The sequence below is a fragment of the Ursus arctos genome, unplaced genomic scaffold (assembly GCF_023065955.2).
Source record: "Ursus arctos isolate Adak ecotype North America unplaced genomic scaffold, UrsArc2.0 scaffold_17, whole genome shotgun sequence".
NCBI classification, from domain to species: Eukaryota; Metazoa; Chordata; class Mammalia; order Carnivora; family Ursidae; genus Ursus; species Ursus arctos.
In genome coordinates this window covers 23,464,008-23,478,809 of record NW_026622841.1, presented here as the reverse complement: position 1 = coordinate 23,478,809, position 14,802 = coordinate 23,464,008, and the positions used below count along the sequence as shown (strand labels likewise).

The 14,802-nt window shown below is 47.9% G+C and overlaps 1 protein-coding gene across 2 annotated transcripts in view; it reads right to left on the bottom strand.

Annotated features, from left to right (window-relative positions):
• MYO5B (myosin VB) overlaps nt 1-14,802 on the bottom strand; it is a 345,182-nt gene that overhangs the window by 215,609 nt on the left and 114,771 nt on the right. The gene's annotated exons all lie outside the window — the stretch shown is intronic.

Sequence of the window (14,802 nt, the reverse complement as noted above, 5' to 3'; positions counted from 1 at the left end):
CAAGGCCATGTTAATTCTGCAGGGACTCCCCTCAAACCTCTCTGTGGCCTCCAGAAAACACGGATCTCAGCCCCATGGGAACTCATGCCACAGTTGGGGCGGGGGGGGGTGCTCCAATTGCCTAGGAAAAACTAGCCAGGATACATTTGTAGCTTACATAACCAGAAACCATTAAAACAACAACAAAAAGGTCAAAGAGTACTTACAGCATTCGCCTGTGACCTGTGAGGACAGCGGAAAGAGACCATAGTCCAGCTGCGGAGCTCCGGTCCAAAGGCTGCCATGCATCTTTGCTCACAGCAAAGCACCCTAATTTATGTAGGGGACAACAGTCAACAGGGAATGGTTTTGTGTTCAGGAGCTCTGGTCTGAGGAAAAGTTGGAAACGGGGGCTGGTGGACTGAATGTTGTTCCCAGCCTTGTCCCCCACTGCTGTGTGACCTGGGACAAACCACATCCTCACTTCCTTCCTCAGCTTTCTCGTGTGCGGGAACTGCCTGTCCTACTGCACCAGGACATCAAAGGACAAGAACTCCGACCAGACTGCAAACCCTTCATCGGGGCCCAGGAGGACACTGCTCGGCTCTGTGGTGGGAAGCAAGCCCTCTAAGACATGTTTGCCCTTGGGAAGCTAACAGCATAGGGAAGCAAAGAATAAAAGTAAAACATTCATCACCAATTCAAAGAAAGAGGCAGGAGGCAGAGTTACCGGAGAGGAGCACAGGATTCAATCTGGTGAGCGATCCAGGCCTTCAGAGATGCTGAAATGGGAGCTCACCGTGGCTCGCAGTCCAGGAGGAACGAACCCCGGCAGACAACCTGGCCTGCATGACCAGACACAGGTGTGAAACAAGGGCGGCTATTCCAGGCAGGAAAGTGTGAGGCCATCCGCTGGGCTGAAGCCAGGGGCATGTGGGTTTGTGTGGTGAGAGGGAAGTTCAAAAGACAGGCCGCAGCCATATGACAGCAGAGGACACGATTCCTAGCGAAGGGGGTCTCACCGACTCCTTTACCCAGGAAAAGCCCAGAAAGCCTGAGTAGCTGGGCGGGGAGCATAGGAGAAAGGGCAAGTACAGCCGCCGAGCACTGCGCAAATGCTAATTGCTACCATTCCTATTCTTGGCACCTACCGCTGAAGCCCGGCGCCATGCAAAGGGTGCCCAGATGGCAGAATGCAAACATTAGAAGACAAGATAGGCCAGTGACTAATTTCTATCAATTTAATCACTTAACAATACTCTGCACCCAGATGGAACTGGCAAGATAAGCAGACGACCTCTGGAGGCTTAGCATGAAATCCACCCAACGTGAGATTAGAATGAAAAATCTTCCTCTACACAAATGTGTGGTCACAAGCCAGCCTTCCAAGACATCTTGGCTTTCTTGACTACACTCCTGGTCTTCTTCCTTTCCCAGCCACCTCCTCACTGTTCAGTTCACTGGCTCTCCTCCATCCACCCGTAAGTGACGGAGGCCCCAGCTTCTCACGTAGCTCTCTCCCGCCACCACATGTAATGCATACACACACCCCAATGGGATCTTGGGGGCGAACTGCCCTATGCAGAACAGTCCTGACCTTTCCACTGAGACCTAGACCCGCATCTCCAACTTCACGTCTTTATTTTAGCACCTAATATGTGTATTAAAAGCTTAATAGGCCTAACAGAACTCCGGAATCCTATCCTACCCCTCACCTGTTTTTTTCCTAAGTCCTTTCTATCTCTGAAACCACCACCTCAAAATCCACTGGGTTGCTCAAGCCGAAAGCATCCAGGTTGTCCTGGCTTCCTTTCCTTCCATCGGATCCACACCCAACCCAGCAGCACGTCCTGCAGCCCAACCTCCAGAAGGTAGTGTGGGCCGGGCACATCCCTACTCACTGTGTCCCTTTCCCTTCTCTGTTCCTATACCCTTACCTGGTCTCTGCTTCTATGCTCAACTTCTACCACTCATTCTCTCAACAGCAAAGTATCGATCATGTCACTCCCCTGCTTAAAAGCTTCCACTACATCAAGAATAAAACCCAAACCCCTCATTAAAGCTGTCAAACCCTGCCTGTGTCCTCCCCCCACCATCCCCACCGCATCCCCCAGCCCACTGCACTCCAGCCACACACACCTCCTCCTTTCTTGGGACCTCTGCATTTGCAACCCTTCTCCATTCCTCCATGGCTCTGTGTGGTCATCCATCCCAGCTTAAATATCCCCTTCCTGAAGAACCTTCCCCAACTAACCTAATAGGCCTTTTTCTATCACTTTCTACCATCCCACTGATCGTATTGTCTTCTTTGTACGTATCTGAAATGATCGTGTTCACCTCTTGCCTGCCTCCAGCTCATAAACAGAAGTTCCAGTAGGTTAGAGACCTGTTTGGTTCACTGTTACATCCCTGGGGCCAAGAACAGTGCCTGGTATGTGATAGGTGGTCAAATATTTGCAGAGGAACCGAAGCTGAAAAGGTGCTTCACCTGTGGAGGGAGGAAGCAGCAACATTACAGCTGTTCTTGCCCCAGTGCTAAGGTGCAGAACAGCCAGACGTCTCTGGATTCTATGGGTCTGGGGACGCTTTACAGGAAAGAGGGAGGGTGGAGAATGACAAGATCTCAGGTGCATGCGCGGACCCTGAGGAACCCAAGTTTTAAGCATCTACTGGATAGTGAAGAGTGGAGATGGGGAGGGAGGCTGATACAGGACTAGTACCATTAACTTCACAGCACGGATTAGTCTACCATTTCCCTTCTTCAGATTTTTCAAAGGGAATTTTTCTGACCACCACCATAGTCATGACACCAGCTATTTTCTATCCATTGTCCTTTAATCCTCTTAACCCTTCCCAGGAAGCACTATGTTCCCCATTTCTATAAATGCAGGGGTCTGCAGCCCACAGAAGGCATGCAGCAATGGCGGGGCAAGCCTAGATCCTGGTATGTTTGAGGTCCCTTCCTTTTCAACCACACTACACTGCATCCCCCCCAAGAAACACCAAGAGCTCTAGGCTTTTGGATTCAGAAAAGTGGCACTAAAAAAGAGATGACCACAGGACAGGGAGACCAAGTGCCCTATAAACAAGCTGTGACACTCAATTTGGATGGAGGAGTGAAAAGCTTTCATAACAAGAGCATGGGGCCAGAAACCCAAGCCAAAGTCTCCCAGCTCTCCACACTCCCTCCTGCCACCAATACCTGTCTCCAACGATAAATTTCTGCAGCAACATGTGGATCTACCAGTATGCACGCCAGGCCAGGGCATGCCACACTGCAGAATCATCAGAAGGACTGCACTTCGGTTCAGCAAGTCTGAATGCAAATTGCAATCTGCATCCAGGAATGCCTCAACCTCTGATAACCCTCCACTGACATCTCTTGGATGATGTCATTTGAAAACCAGTCTCAAATGCAGCCACAGCTGGGAGGGCAACAAGGAGGGAGGTTTGGCAGGATGGTTCTCTTTTTCTTTAATTGCAAAAGATGTGCCAAAGAGCAGTCCTTAGCCAGTGGCAGAGCTCATTTACTGCTAAGGAAAAACTGCTAAGATCCTAAGACTCACTGCTATGGTCCTTCCCCGGCCCGTGGGGAGTGAATGGAAATGAGGCCAGTTATGGGCTTATGCACTTAAGGTGGCAGGAATGGGCATCATACTGTATTCCCTTCCAAAACCCGGACAGTAAGGGGCTCTAGGTACTGGGAAGGAAGGACCTGCCTCAGGACAATGGAGCCAAAATGAGGAAGGAAGAAGAGAGTAGCAGGAGGAGAAGAGAGGGAAGAGGAGTAAAAGTGGGGAAAAGTACATTAAGTCCAAACTCTCCAAAAGCGTTAACCGTGGGTCAAGATTATAATGAGCTACCTTGGGGATCCCTTTACTTGGGTGTTAACAGCCTTCTACAGTAAGCAAACAAGCACTAAGGAAATGAAGAAAAAAGCAAGGGTAGGCAATGACCCAACCCAGCACACATTCTGGTTCTAATGGCATCCACATGGCCAACTTTGTACATGTCCCAGGGAAAAAGGAAAGCAGTAAGCACACACATGGGCTGTCAAGCCTCCCAAGCTTCTCAGCACTCCAACCTTGTCAGGACACAGCAGACATCCAACCTGTCCTTCCTGCCCCTGCTACAACACAGCCACAAGCTGGTCATACTCCTAGAAGTGAACCAAGGGGGATGTAGTAGGTGGTCCAGACAAAACATTTCCAAAAGTTGGCCATGAAATGGTGCTCACTTGGTGTGGGACCCTTCTCCTGGAAACTGGCCTTGAGCAGGAGTGTCTGGCTAGCTTTACCCACAGTACTTGACAGCCCAACATCTGAGCCATTGTTCCTGCCAACTCCTTCAAGAATAGTCAGATAAGCTGTCAGAAGCTACTCATGTTGGATTCTCAAAGTTCATCCAGAATATCCCAATTAAATAACTTAAGTAGCTTGACAATAATTGTGATAAAAACCAGTCAGGACATTCATGTTTCACTTTGTATTATACCTCAAAATAAAGCAGCCCAAACTGAGAAACTTGCGTTTAAAAAAAAAGACAAGATAATACCATAAAATAACATTTTGGTCATTTTTCTTCATTAGAATTTTTTTTTAAAAAACTCCCTTCTTAGGCTTATAAGGATGTCAACTGTCTTTATAGGTGAGGGACTACTCTTTATGTTGAGATTTTATCCTTAATGAAAGGTCTTTTAAAGAAAAAATGGAGATGGTCAATGACAGAAGGATTTTGTTTGTTACGGTTAATTTATCTTGGCCAAGTTAAACAAAACAAAACAAAACCACCCTACACTAGTGACAGAGTCTTGTCATCTGTTCTGGGTTTTTTGTGGTTTTTACTCATTTATGAAATGCGGTCTGGGAACCATTTGTCTATGGTTGTGGTTTATAGAACACATCATAGCTTGAAGCATAAGCAGGGTTCTAGAAACCAGAGGTTTGCTACTTTACCGCACACCTGACTACAACTAGGAAACTATTTTCCAAGAGAAATCAACCTGTAAACTCTGGATCTAGCCACTTAACCTCATGCAACCACGGGGTGCTAACAGGTGATCAAGAAAATTAAGGTAAAGATTTAATGGTCAAACACAACAAGAATGTTGTATGCCCCACTTATTTCAAATACATTCACAATGTTCATCTGCACATTAAAGGTTTTTTGGTTTTGTTCTTTGGTTTTGTTTTGTTTTTTTTAAACACAAAATCTGTTTAATCAAAATTTCTCAATTATACCTCAAGAGATAGACTTCTGGAGAAAGATCCCTGTTCCATGCAATACTCCGGGAACAAAGACACAGAGGGAAGACAAATTCAACACAAGTCAGGTGCCCTCTCTGCCACCTGCTTGCTCTGCAACCCCCTCTCAACCCAAAGTCTCCACATTCCTACCTGTAAATTTCCTCTTAGGACTACTTTGCTGGTCCCTACATGTTACGGTAACACATCCACTGTTCTCCAATCAACACAGTGAACTGGAAATTCCCATGACAACCACGTAACCAGGATTGGACAGGAAAAGACATGCTCACAGTAGCACACAAGGCAGCATGGCCTGGACTTATGGGTAGAGGAACAGTCTGAAAAGCCAAGATGACAACATGGGGGAGCTTGGCCAATAAAGGAGTTTTAGACAAAGCGGGAGCATTCCTTTACCCTAAATCAATCCATCTCTTCATGGTTAAGGGCGGCTATGCCAGAGTTTCCAAGCTCAAGGATCTGGTTCCTATGCCATACAGCAACAGTAACGAACACACTGCAACTAAATGCAACAAAGATAAATCCCAAATAGAAAGCTGAGTAGAAGAATGCAGATATACAAATACATACTCAACTATTCCACTCATATAAACTTCAAGAACAGGCTGGCAAGCAGTGGTGTTGGAAGTGAACACACACTCGCTCTAGGCCAGGGTGTAGTGACGGCAGGGGGCACACAAGGGGAACTTCCGGCGTGCTCCTCAGGTGTCTCTCCATCAGGGGCTGGTCGAAGGGGTGGGATCAGTAGGTCACCTGTCATCAGGCTGTACTCTTAACCGGTGTTGCCATAAACAGTTTCATAAAAGCAGCTAGTGAATTTTGTATCCAGTTTTAAAAGCTCTTCATATTTGTGTGTCTATTTCAGTTTTCCCCCCCCCAAATATTTAAGATTCACGTTCCACACTTAGCCTATGGCTGCTCTTCCTCCCCAGGATTCTGCCACATACCCCCAGGTATGAGTAGGTGCTAACAGAATACACCTGTGCCCCCCGCCTCGGACCAATCATGCTCTTCCTACCTCCACTTGAAAGTTGGCTCTGCCTGATGAAAACCCTCTTCATTTCCTTCCCTCTCAGCAGAGCCCCTTCTCTAGTCCTGGGACAGAGAAATCTCATTCACTTTTAGATACCTGCCAGTCTCACCTCTGGAGCCCACAAATGGATAACTGCTTAAATGACTGCCACTTCTATACAGACATTTGTCACTCTCCCAGGCCCCAAGGGAGCTGGCACTGAGAGGCATGGGATAGGCCTGAGCCTCTGCACGGGTATAATGAGACTCCGTGTGGCAAAGCACCTGCTATTTCACCCTTGGGAAATGGCCCAGCTGGGGAGTCTCCAAGGGCATGCCTGCCTTCCATTCTGTGTCCCTCTGTGTAGGGGCAGACAATCCTGGAGAGAGGGAACAGGGCCATGTCCCAGCAAGCCCTTGAAGTAGCGAGACACTATAACGGTTTGGTATTAGTGACCAGGTTAACTACCCAGTTAACTGCCTACTATAGACAATGTTTGTGCCCCCTCAACTCATGGTAAGTCCTAACACCCAATATGATGGTATTTGGAGGTGGGGCCTTTGGAAGGCGATTAGGTCAAGAGACTCCACGTATGGGATGAGTGTCCTTATAAAAGACCCCAAGAGAGCTTCCTTGGCCCTTCCATCACAGGACATTACAGCAAGAAGACTGCCAACCAGGAAACAGGCCCTCAACAGACACCAAATCCTGGCCCCTTAATCCTCGACTTACCATTCTCTAGAACTCTTGAGAAATAAATGTTTAAGCCACTCAGTCCAGGATATTGTTACAGCACCCCGAAAGGGCAAAGACATGACCCTTTCTCAGGCTCTGCATCTAGGCATAAGGAGAAAATGTGAAGGAAGAAGCGAACACACGGTCACCTCCAGGGCAACCCCTCCAGGCCTTTACCTTCATCCAAGCAAACCGAACACAGAGCCCGTCTCCTCACTGATACACCCATTTCTCCACCTGTCCATTCAGAGCTCTTGATCCATAGCTTACTCCCAAGTAGACATTTTTATTTAGTGTTTGGGGGAAGGGGGGGAGACCAAGGGTAACTTGCCCCACAACTGCCTCCAAGAGTCGTGGTTTACAAGAGGCCAGCAGACCTTCACAGGCCATTTATAGGCCACCCACATTCAAAGGAAGCCTCTTGAAGTAGGTGTTAGATTAAGATCATGGGAAGAGAAAGAAGCTGGGGGTGGGGGGAGAACCTTCATCAAAAGCCTCGCTGGCGTTGTGCTAAGTAGTAACGTTTGTGGAACATTTCTACATAGCGCAGCACAAGGTACTAGGATAAGCCACATTCTCACGCTAAGGGGACTGAACAGGAGGGGGAGCAAAGCTCTCCTGCCCAACGTGCTCGAGTGTGTCTGCAGCCAGGGGAGGGTATCTGATGGGTACCTGGTCATTTGAGTCCATCGTCTGCCCCTCCCATTCTGTCCAAGGGCCTGCATTTCAAGTTGAGGGTTTCTTTACAGCACTGAAGTTCATTAAACCTAAAATGACCCGGAGATGGGGGCTAGGAAAATCATTTTCATGAAACTAGGAGGCAAACTGAACTTGGAAGAAAGTGCGCAGTCACCTGAGAATCATGCCTTCCAAGGAAGCATCACCTGTGCTCTCAAGTGGCTTTGCCAGTATTCCCTTCTTCATCCTCCACCTTTCAACAGCCTGACAAGGCCTGCATTGATGTCAGCCTCTCCAGTGGTTCCCTTCCCTCGACTGAGGTCAGCAGCCCTCGGGATAAATTATCCTGACCTGTGGTCACCAGGGGATTGGCTGGCAGTGCTGGGTGAAGACGCCCCATCCCCAGAGCCTAAGGGGCCCATTCTCCCACATAGGGGGATCCTAAACCCTTGGAAAACAAATATCTATTTTTAACTAACTTGCTAACAGCCAACAAAAGCTAACTGATGGCTAAGGAGGCTGCCAGCTTTTCACCTTCTCTACACAGAGGTGATTCGTCCACAAGTTACTGTAAAGGTGGTGGGAAAGGGGCAAAAACACCACGGGAGAAAAACGTCCCCATTGTGAAGGTGCACAATCCCTATACTGTGATAAAGAAAGAAAGCACTCTCCAAAACAAAACATTACCATACTCAGAGGCTGGTTTGGGAGTTTGGGGTTTTTTGTTTTTTGGGGGTGGGTTTTTTTTGTTTGTTTTGGGAGGGGTCAGGTACACAAATCAGGTACCCTGGGATATAAAGATTTACATAGGGAAAAAAAAAGTCTTATTTCTGGGCATTTTTTTCAGTGCAATTAACATTTATTACTGTGATTCATGCATGCAGCCTTCTCTATCCTCCCTCTGTTTAAGCTCTGTTGGGGGGGGGGGGGGGGACAAAAAACAAAAAACCCGGATTCCAGAAATTCTCAATTGTCTACCGAGAAGCGACCACGGAAGGAAGAAGCATTTAGGGCCAGCCTAGTGGCCCTTTCTGCCCTATCAACATCTACTTTATAGTCTTCAAATTCTTGGTTAGAGACCTTGAACTTTTACCAGAAGGTGATTCATTTAGTTTAGCAATATTCTTTCCTAAAAATGCAAATACACCTCTAAGAGGAATGTGGTATATTGGTGATTCACACCCTTACAACAAATCTGTTTACTGCCATTTGGAGGAAGAACGGGGGGGGGGGGGGGGACAAAAAACAGTTGAGAGCAGCTGCTCAGAGGAAATGTCTTGTTAACATGGTCAAGGCAACCTCAAGAGTGATGAAGCTCAGGGCCTAAAAAGGAACCAAGTGCTGGAGGAGGTTTGAAGAGGGGGTCAAAGCTGATAGGAAGCAGGCAAAATGCCAGGTAACACCATCACCTCTAAACCACAAACTATACCCTAAACCCTACTGGTTAGATTCCAAGACCCAGGTGTCACTCAGCCTCACAGTGGAAAAATATTCTAGCTCAGGTGTATTACAGACCAAACAGATTGACCAAGAAACAGTCACCTAAAGATTTCTAGCAGAAAATTCCAAATACATGGTCAAAAAATTTTTGTAACCACCTATTAATATTATTAGGGGCTACCTACACTTAAAATGCATTCTTGAAAACTCAAACCAATTCAGATCAAGAGCCTTACTCTTTAGTGTGCTTAATGCTATGGCTGTAAGCTGACAGGTGAAAAATGCTAAGAGCACACAACTTATTCCAGAGCGCCGATCCTTTCTACCTCAAGAGATTGTCCGGCCTAGTCACTGTAGGAGCAGAATCTAAATTTCACCCAGATGCCCTCCCCAACTGCTTTGCCTCCTAAGAGCTCAGACCCTAACTCACTGACACGCATTTCACTCTAGCTATAGAACTCAAAGCTACCTCCCCAACAAATTAAGACTTTCGGACTGGAGGAAGAAGGTTGCAGATAACATGGGAGCATCAGAGCACCGAAGATACCAAGACAAAGCAGAGAATTCAATCCTTGCTTGGGGACATTAACTTCACTTTCAACCATACCCTGGAAAGGCTTTCCTCCGTCTGGCCAACCATTCTGAAAATGTATGAACTCAGTTACAAGGTTGCTCCCCAAGACCACACACCACTGGGGGTGAGGTGGGGGCACCCTTCCTTGCGAGCATCGCCACCCTGACCCACAGGGTCAGCAGCAATGTCTAACCCCTCCACCCTCAGGCACCCTGCTCCAGTCCACTACAAGGGAGATTTGCAATTTAAAGCAGATCACAGAATATGACTTTGTCATTTCCCTGAACAACTGCCACAGAAGTGTCACAGTGAAATGACTCTGGAGCCAGACTGTCTGCCTCTTCGCTGTGTGGCTCGGGCTAGTTACAGAACCTCCCTGGGCCTGGGTTTATCATCAGGTCCCTCTGGTGGGGGTAGATGGGAGGAGACCATGACATAGTATGTAGCGTTTTTAGAACAACGCCTGGCGTCTGTTAGCTAACACCTGTGCCAAGTACCATCCACTTGAGCCCCCATTTCCTCCTTTGTAAAGGGAGAAGGGAAAAAACCACAACTTCTGTTCCCTCTTAGTCTTTTACCCAGGATGAATTATATGTCAATTCCAACAGAGCAGAATATTTGTCCTCTATTAGCCTTCTCTTTCTCGGTTATACTCAGTTTTTTTTGAAACCTCCACTTTAATCATTTTTGTCATTCTCTCTGGACCACTGTTATCTGTCCCTCACGGTGGATTGGTAGATACAAAAACGTGTTCACCGGGAATCCAAACCCACCATCTGAGAATGGGAGAGGACCCTGAAAAGGAACCGCGAACTCCATTTCCAAATCCCTTCTTCGCAATCCCTGGCAGAAAGAGGATTATCCAGTTCGGGCTTACATACCCTCAAGGCTGGGGAACTCATCACTCACAGCAGCACTGGCCTTGCTGGAGACTTCCAGAGTTCTCGCTGCTCCTACCTTCTGGGAACATGTGGCCAGATCCACAGTACCAGAGGATACTGATGCTCGCTATGATGGAACTGACAACAGAACTGAGTGGCTTATAGTCCAGAGGACCTTAAATCCTCACCTGGCTTGAACCTCACAAGCCCTCTACACAGTCAGCAGGGTAAGTATTATTCCACCTCTAGCAAAAGGAAGGGGCAGAGGAAGCAGGGCTTTGCAAGTTTAAGGGACATTGCTCACTTGTCCTGTGCAACTGCAGTCAGGACTAGAACCTGTGTTTTCGAACTCACTCCAGGCAGGGGCTTTCCAGGCGTTTCCACCACCACCTCCCCCCACCCAGTTCAGAGCCTAGACATGCCCACTTTACCTCCTGCACATGAGTAACATCACCAGTCCTCCCAGCCCCTCCTGCTCCTTCTGTCTACAGCATTCATCATGAGTGGTCAGCGGTCGTTTTTCCAACATACCAACAACGCAGCATGTTAGTTTGATTAGAAAACTAAAAGGTGTAACAGGAAAAGCATTGGTACATATTTTTTAGAACTTCATAAAACCCTAATCTCTAACACCTAGAGTCATCGTTAGTTAATAACCAGCCCATCTCCATTCCCAGGCTAAACAAAGACTCTTTTATCCAGTCACTTTTCCAAAGGGCAGCAGCCACGCACGTATCACCGCCTTCTTAAAATTACATGTACTGTGAAATTGAGATAACCAAACTGGTTAAAACTTTAAGTTACAGGGTGATGTAATCACCCATAAAAGTGCAAAGATCATTTACCACGGGTAGGCTGTTTATGGCAGAGCTATGGCCCCCAGGCAAGGGCAACCACTCACAGAACAGAAGCCCGCCTTGAAGTTCCTTCCTGAGAAGCTGTATTTCCCGTTTCAGCTTTGAGCCCTGTAACAGTGAACACAGGCACGGCAAAGGGGAGAGGACACAATTATCTTATCCATTCACCTCCCCTAGCCCATACATCGTCATGTCTCCAGAAATGCCTCCGTTCCTTTTCTATGGACACGACGTCCCCTTCACTTGCCCCCAGGCTTTGGGATGCTGCAGTTTGAGCTGACGCTGAAGTGCTTCCCATCACAATGGAGGGGGTAAAGAAGAGGGGAGCCCCATGGGTCAAATCTGCCTAATAGTGCCAGGAGAAAGGCTGTGGCCACCTGCCCTGGCAAGCTGAGGGAAGCAGCCAGGCGTTACCACCCGCACACGGGGCTCTGATCAGAACTTCAAGGTCTCCTACCATGGAACCTCCCCAGCTGCTCCCAGGAAACTCCTTCCAGGTGGAAGGTTTCTTTCCAAGGTCTTTGTTATTACTGTTTAAAACTTAATAAATCATTTTTTTACTCCCCGCATAGAGGGAGAAAGTCTCATCCCCATCCTGATTAACAATGCCACATTAATAAAACATTCTTGAACCCATTAGTTCAAATAAATATTTAAGCACCAGTGTGGCAGGTGCCAGGACAGATGCATGGGCGATTAAGACAGTCCAGGCACCAATCCAGTGGACCAGCATCTCCCAATGCCTGGCCAGGTCTCCTCAGCCCCCGGGGTCACACAGTAGTACCCTTGCCAGAGATGTCTGTTCGACAATCTCGGGAGAAGTCCCCAGTCTTACAGGGAGGCCAACAGAGATTCCCCTTACAGAAACGTAACGCTAGCCTAGCAAGCCAGGCCTTAAGGTATTACCTTGTTGTGTGCCCAGAACAGAGCCCAGTGAACACATGCTGTAGGCAGCCACTACCAGCGTGGCTGGGAAGTTAGCTTACAAAACATTGTAGGTTTGAGTATAACGGGAGGACACGGGAGAGTGGAAAAATGGGTTGGGTGCGAGCAAGGTCATCTGGGGGTTCTAATCTCTGGCACAGAAATGTGACCCATCAAATCCCAACTTAACTTCTCATCGAGCTGCACTATGTTTATTTCTGTGAATCTCTAGCATATCACAGTCTTATCTTTTTAAAAAATTTAAATATAAAATATTGTAGATTCTATGTACAGAGGGGTTAGAGAAGATATCCATATTCCCAATATACAGTTTAAACATTTTATAGCCTATTCCTATTCGTTAGTGGGGGTCTTCTGGTTTTTGTGTTGTTTTGTTTTTGAGAGAGAGAACGCATGAGCAAGGAGAGGGTAGGGATGGGGAGAGGGAGAGAGAGAATCCCAAGCAGGCTCCACACCAGGGCAGAGACCAAAGCAGGGTTCAATCCACGAACCTGAATTCATGACCTGAGCTGAAAACAAGAGTCAGATGCCGAACCAACTGAGCCACCCGGGTGTCCCCATTAGGTTTTTAAAACAAACGTGAAGTTACAGTTGAGGGTTCTTTCCTCATTCCATCACTCTCCCTCTACCCAGAAGAAGAGGGCCATCACCTTGACAGAGGGGTGATTCCCTCCCATCCGTGTTGGTGTACCAGGACTGCACAAATATATATCCTTGGCTGTATACTTGAGACAAACGGTAGCACACATGATGTAGTCCATATTTTGTCCACGCACCACTGGGATTTACCTCGTTACTCATAAATCTGATGCATCATTTCAGTATTCCACTGTGTCTGTGTGTGCGCCGTTATTTACCCAACTCTCCAACTGGTGGGCTTTGACAAGTGCTCAAACATTACTCGGAAGCTACTATGTAGGCCACACGCTGTGCAGGCACTTTAGACCTAAAAAGAAATGATGTCATTCTTGCCTGTAGGCCAAAAAGAAAGAGCTCCCTTGTGGAAATGCCACTGTTGGGGGAACCTTGCTGACCACACACCAGCAGCCATGGGTATTTACATGTGGAGCTCAAAAAGGAATAGAGGCTTAGGAAATGAGCCTAGAGGTCTTATGCAGACAGGCGGAGGCTGAAGCCTCAAGCACAGACAAGCTGGCCAAGGGAATGTGTGACAAGTCAATCCACAGCAACACGAAAATAGACGTCTTATGCCACTAAATGGAGTGGTTTGTATGCAGCAACAGATAACCAGAACAGGAGGTCACTCTACAATACAAAATCAGTCCAACTGGGAGTGATAGCCCTCCCCAGCAAATCTTGCAAGAGACCCATGACAATGGCATGTCTAGCGTGTCTGACAGCTGTGAATAGAACTACACATCATTACCCAACACCTTTAAAGCATGTCGCCAGGGACACAGCCCAGGATGTCAGCCTTCTCCCAGCTCCCAGGTGCCTTCCCTAAGCTACAGCCAGGCAGGATTTTGAGGTTTGCCAACAACTGCCTGTTTATACCCCCAGCTGCTCTGGGAAATGACCTTGGATCAAACGTCTTAGAGGTGGTTATAAAGCCGAATGGTAGAATTACATCGTGCTTGTCTGCATGTGTCCATCAGCTCTGCAGACCTCCGCAAAAAACCACCCCATGCACATGTGAGAAGAGCAACCAACAGGCCCAGGGGTTTCCTAGGAAGGGGTGAAGGAGCAGGGAACGAAGCGCAGGGTACCTAGCTGAGGCAGCCAGTGTTGATCTAGGAGAGGCCGTTCTCAGCAGGGAAGGCCTCTTGTGAGGAAAGCACAGGCAATGTTAGGGGCATGAAAACCAAGGGCACGCTTTCCAGCAGGGAGAAGAAGGAACTTCCACATAAACCCACCAAGGAGAAAGCACCAAGGGCCCCAAGAACAGTACAGGGGTGGGGGCCACAAACTCGGAGACAACAGCTACACTACCAGCTGGAGCGGTAAGAGCAGCTTGGAAGACACAGTAACACGGGAGCAAGGCCTAGAAGGACGTGCAAGGACAGGAAATACGTGTCCCAGGAAGGGACTCTCGCGTAAGACACACAGCAGCCGGGGTGGGGGAGAGAGGCCTGCCCGAAGGCCAGCTGTCGGTTCACTGTGCAAGGCACGGTAGGAGTAAGTCAGAACCCTAACGGACGTGGAGGACCCCGAGCGCCGGGCTGAGAACAGAGGCCTTCGTGCGCCACGCGGCTACTCAGTATCCGAACCAGATAAAGGTGAGATCACAGCTGAGCCTCAGGAAGCTTCACTTGGCAAGTGTCTACGGGAAGAGCTATCAGACACACATCAGAAAAATAAGTGACATGCATTCCTTTTGTCACCACCCCAGGCAGCTTAAATAGAGATGGCAACACCGGGGAAACCAGAGCCAAAGGATTTCAGGGGACTTTGACATCTTTCTAACAAAAAATGGCAT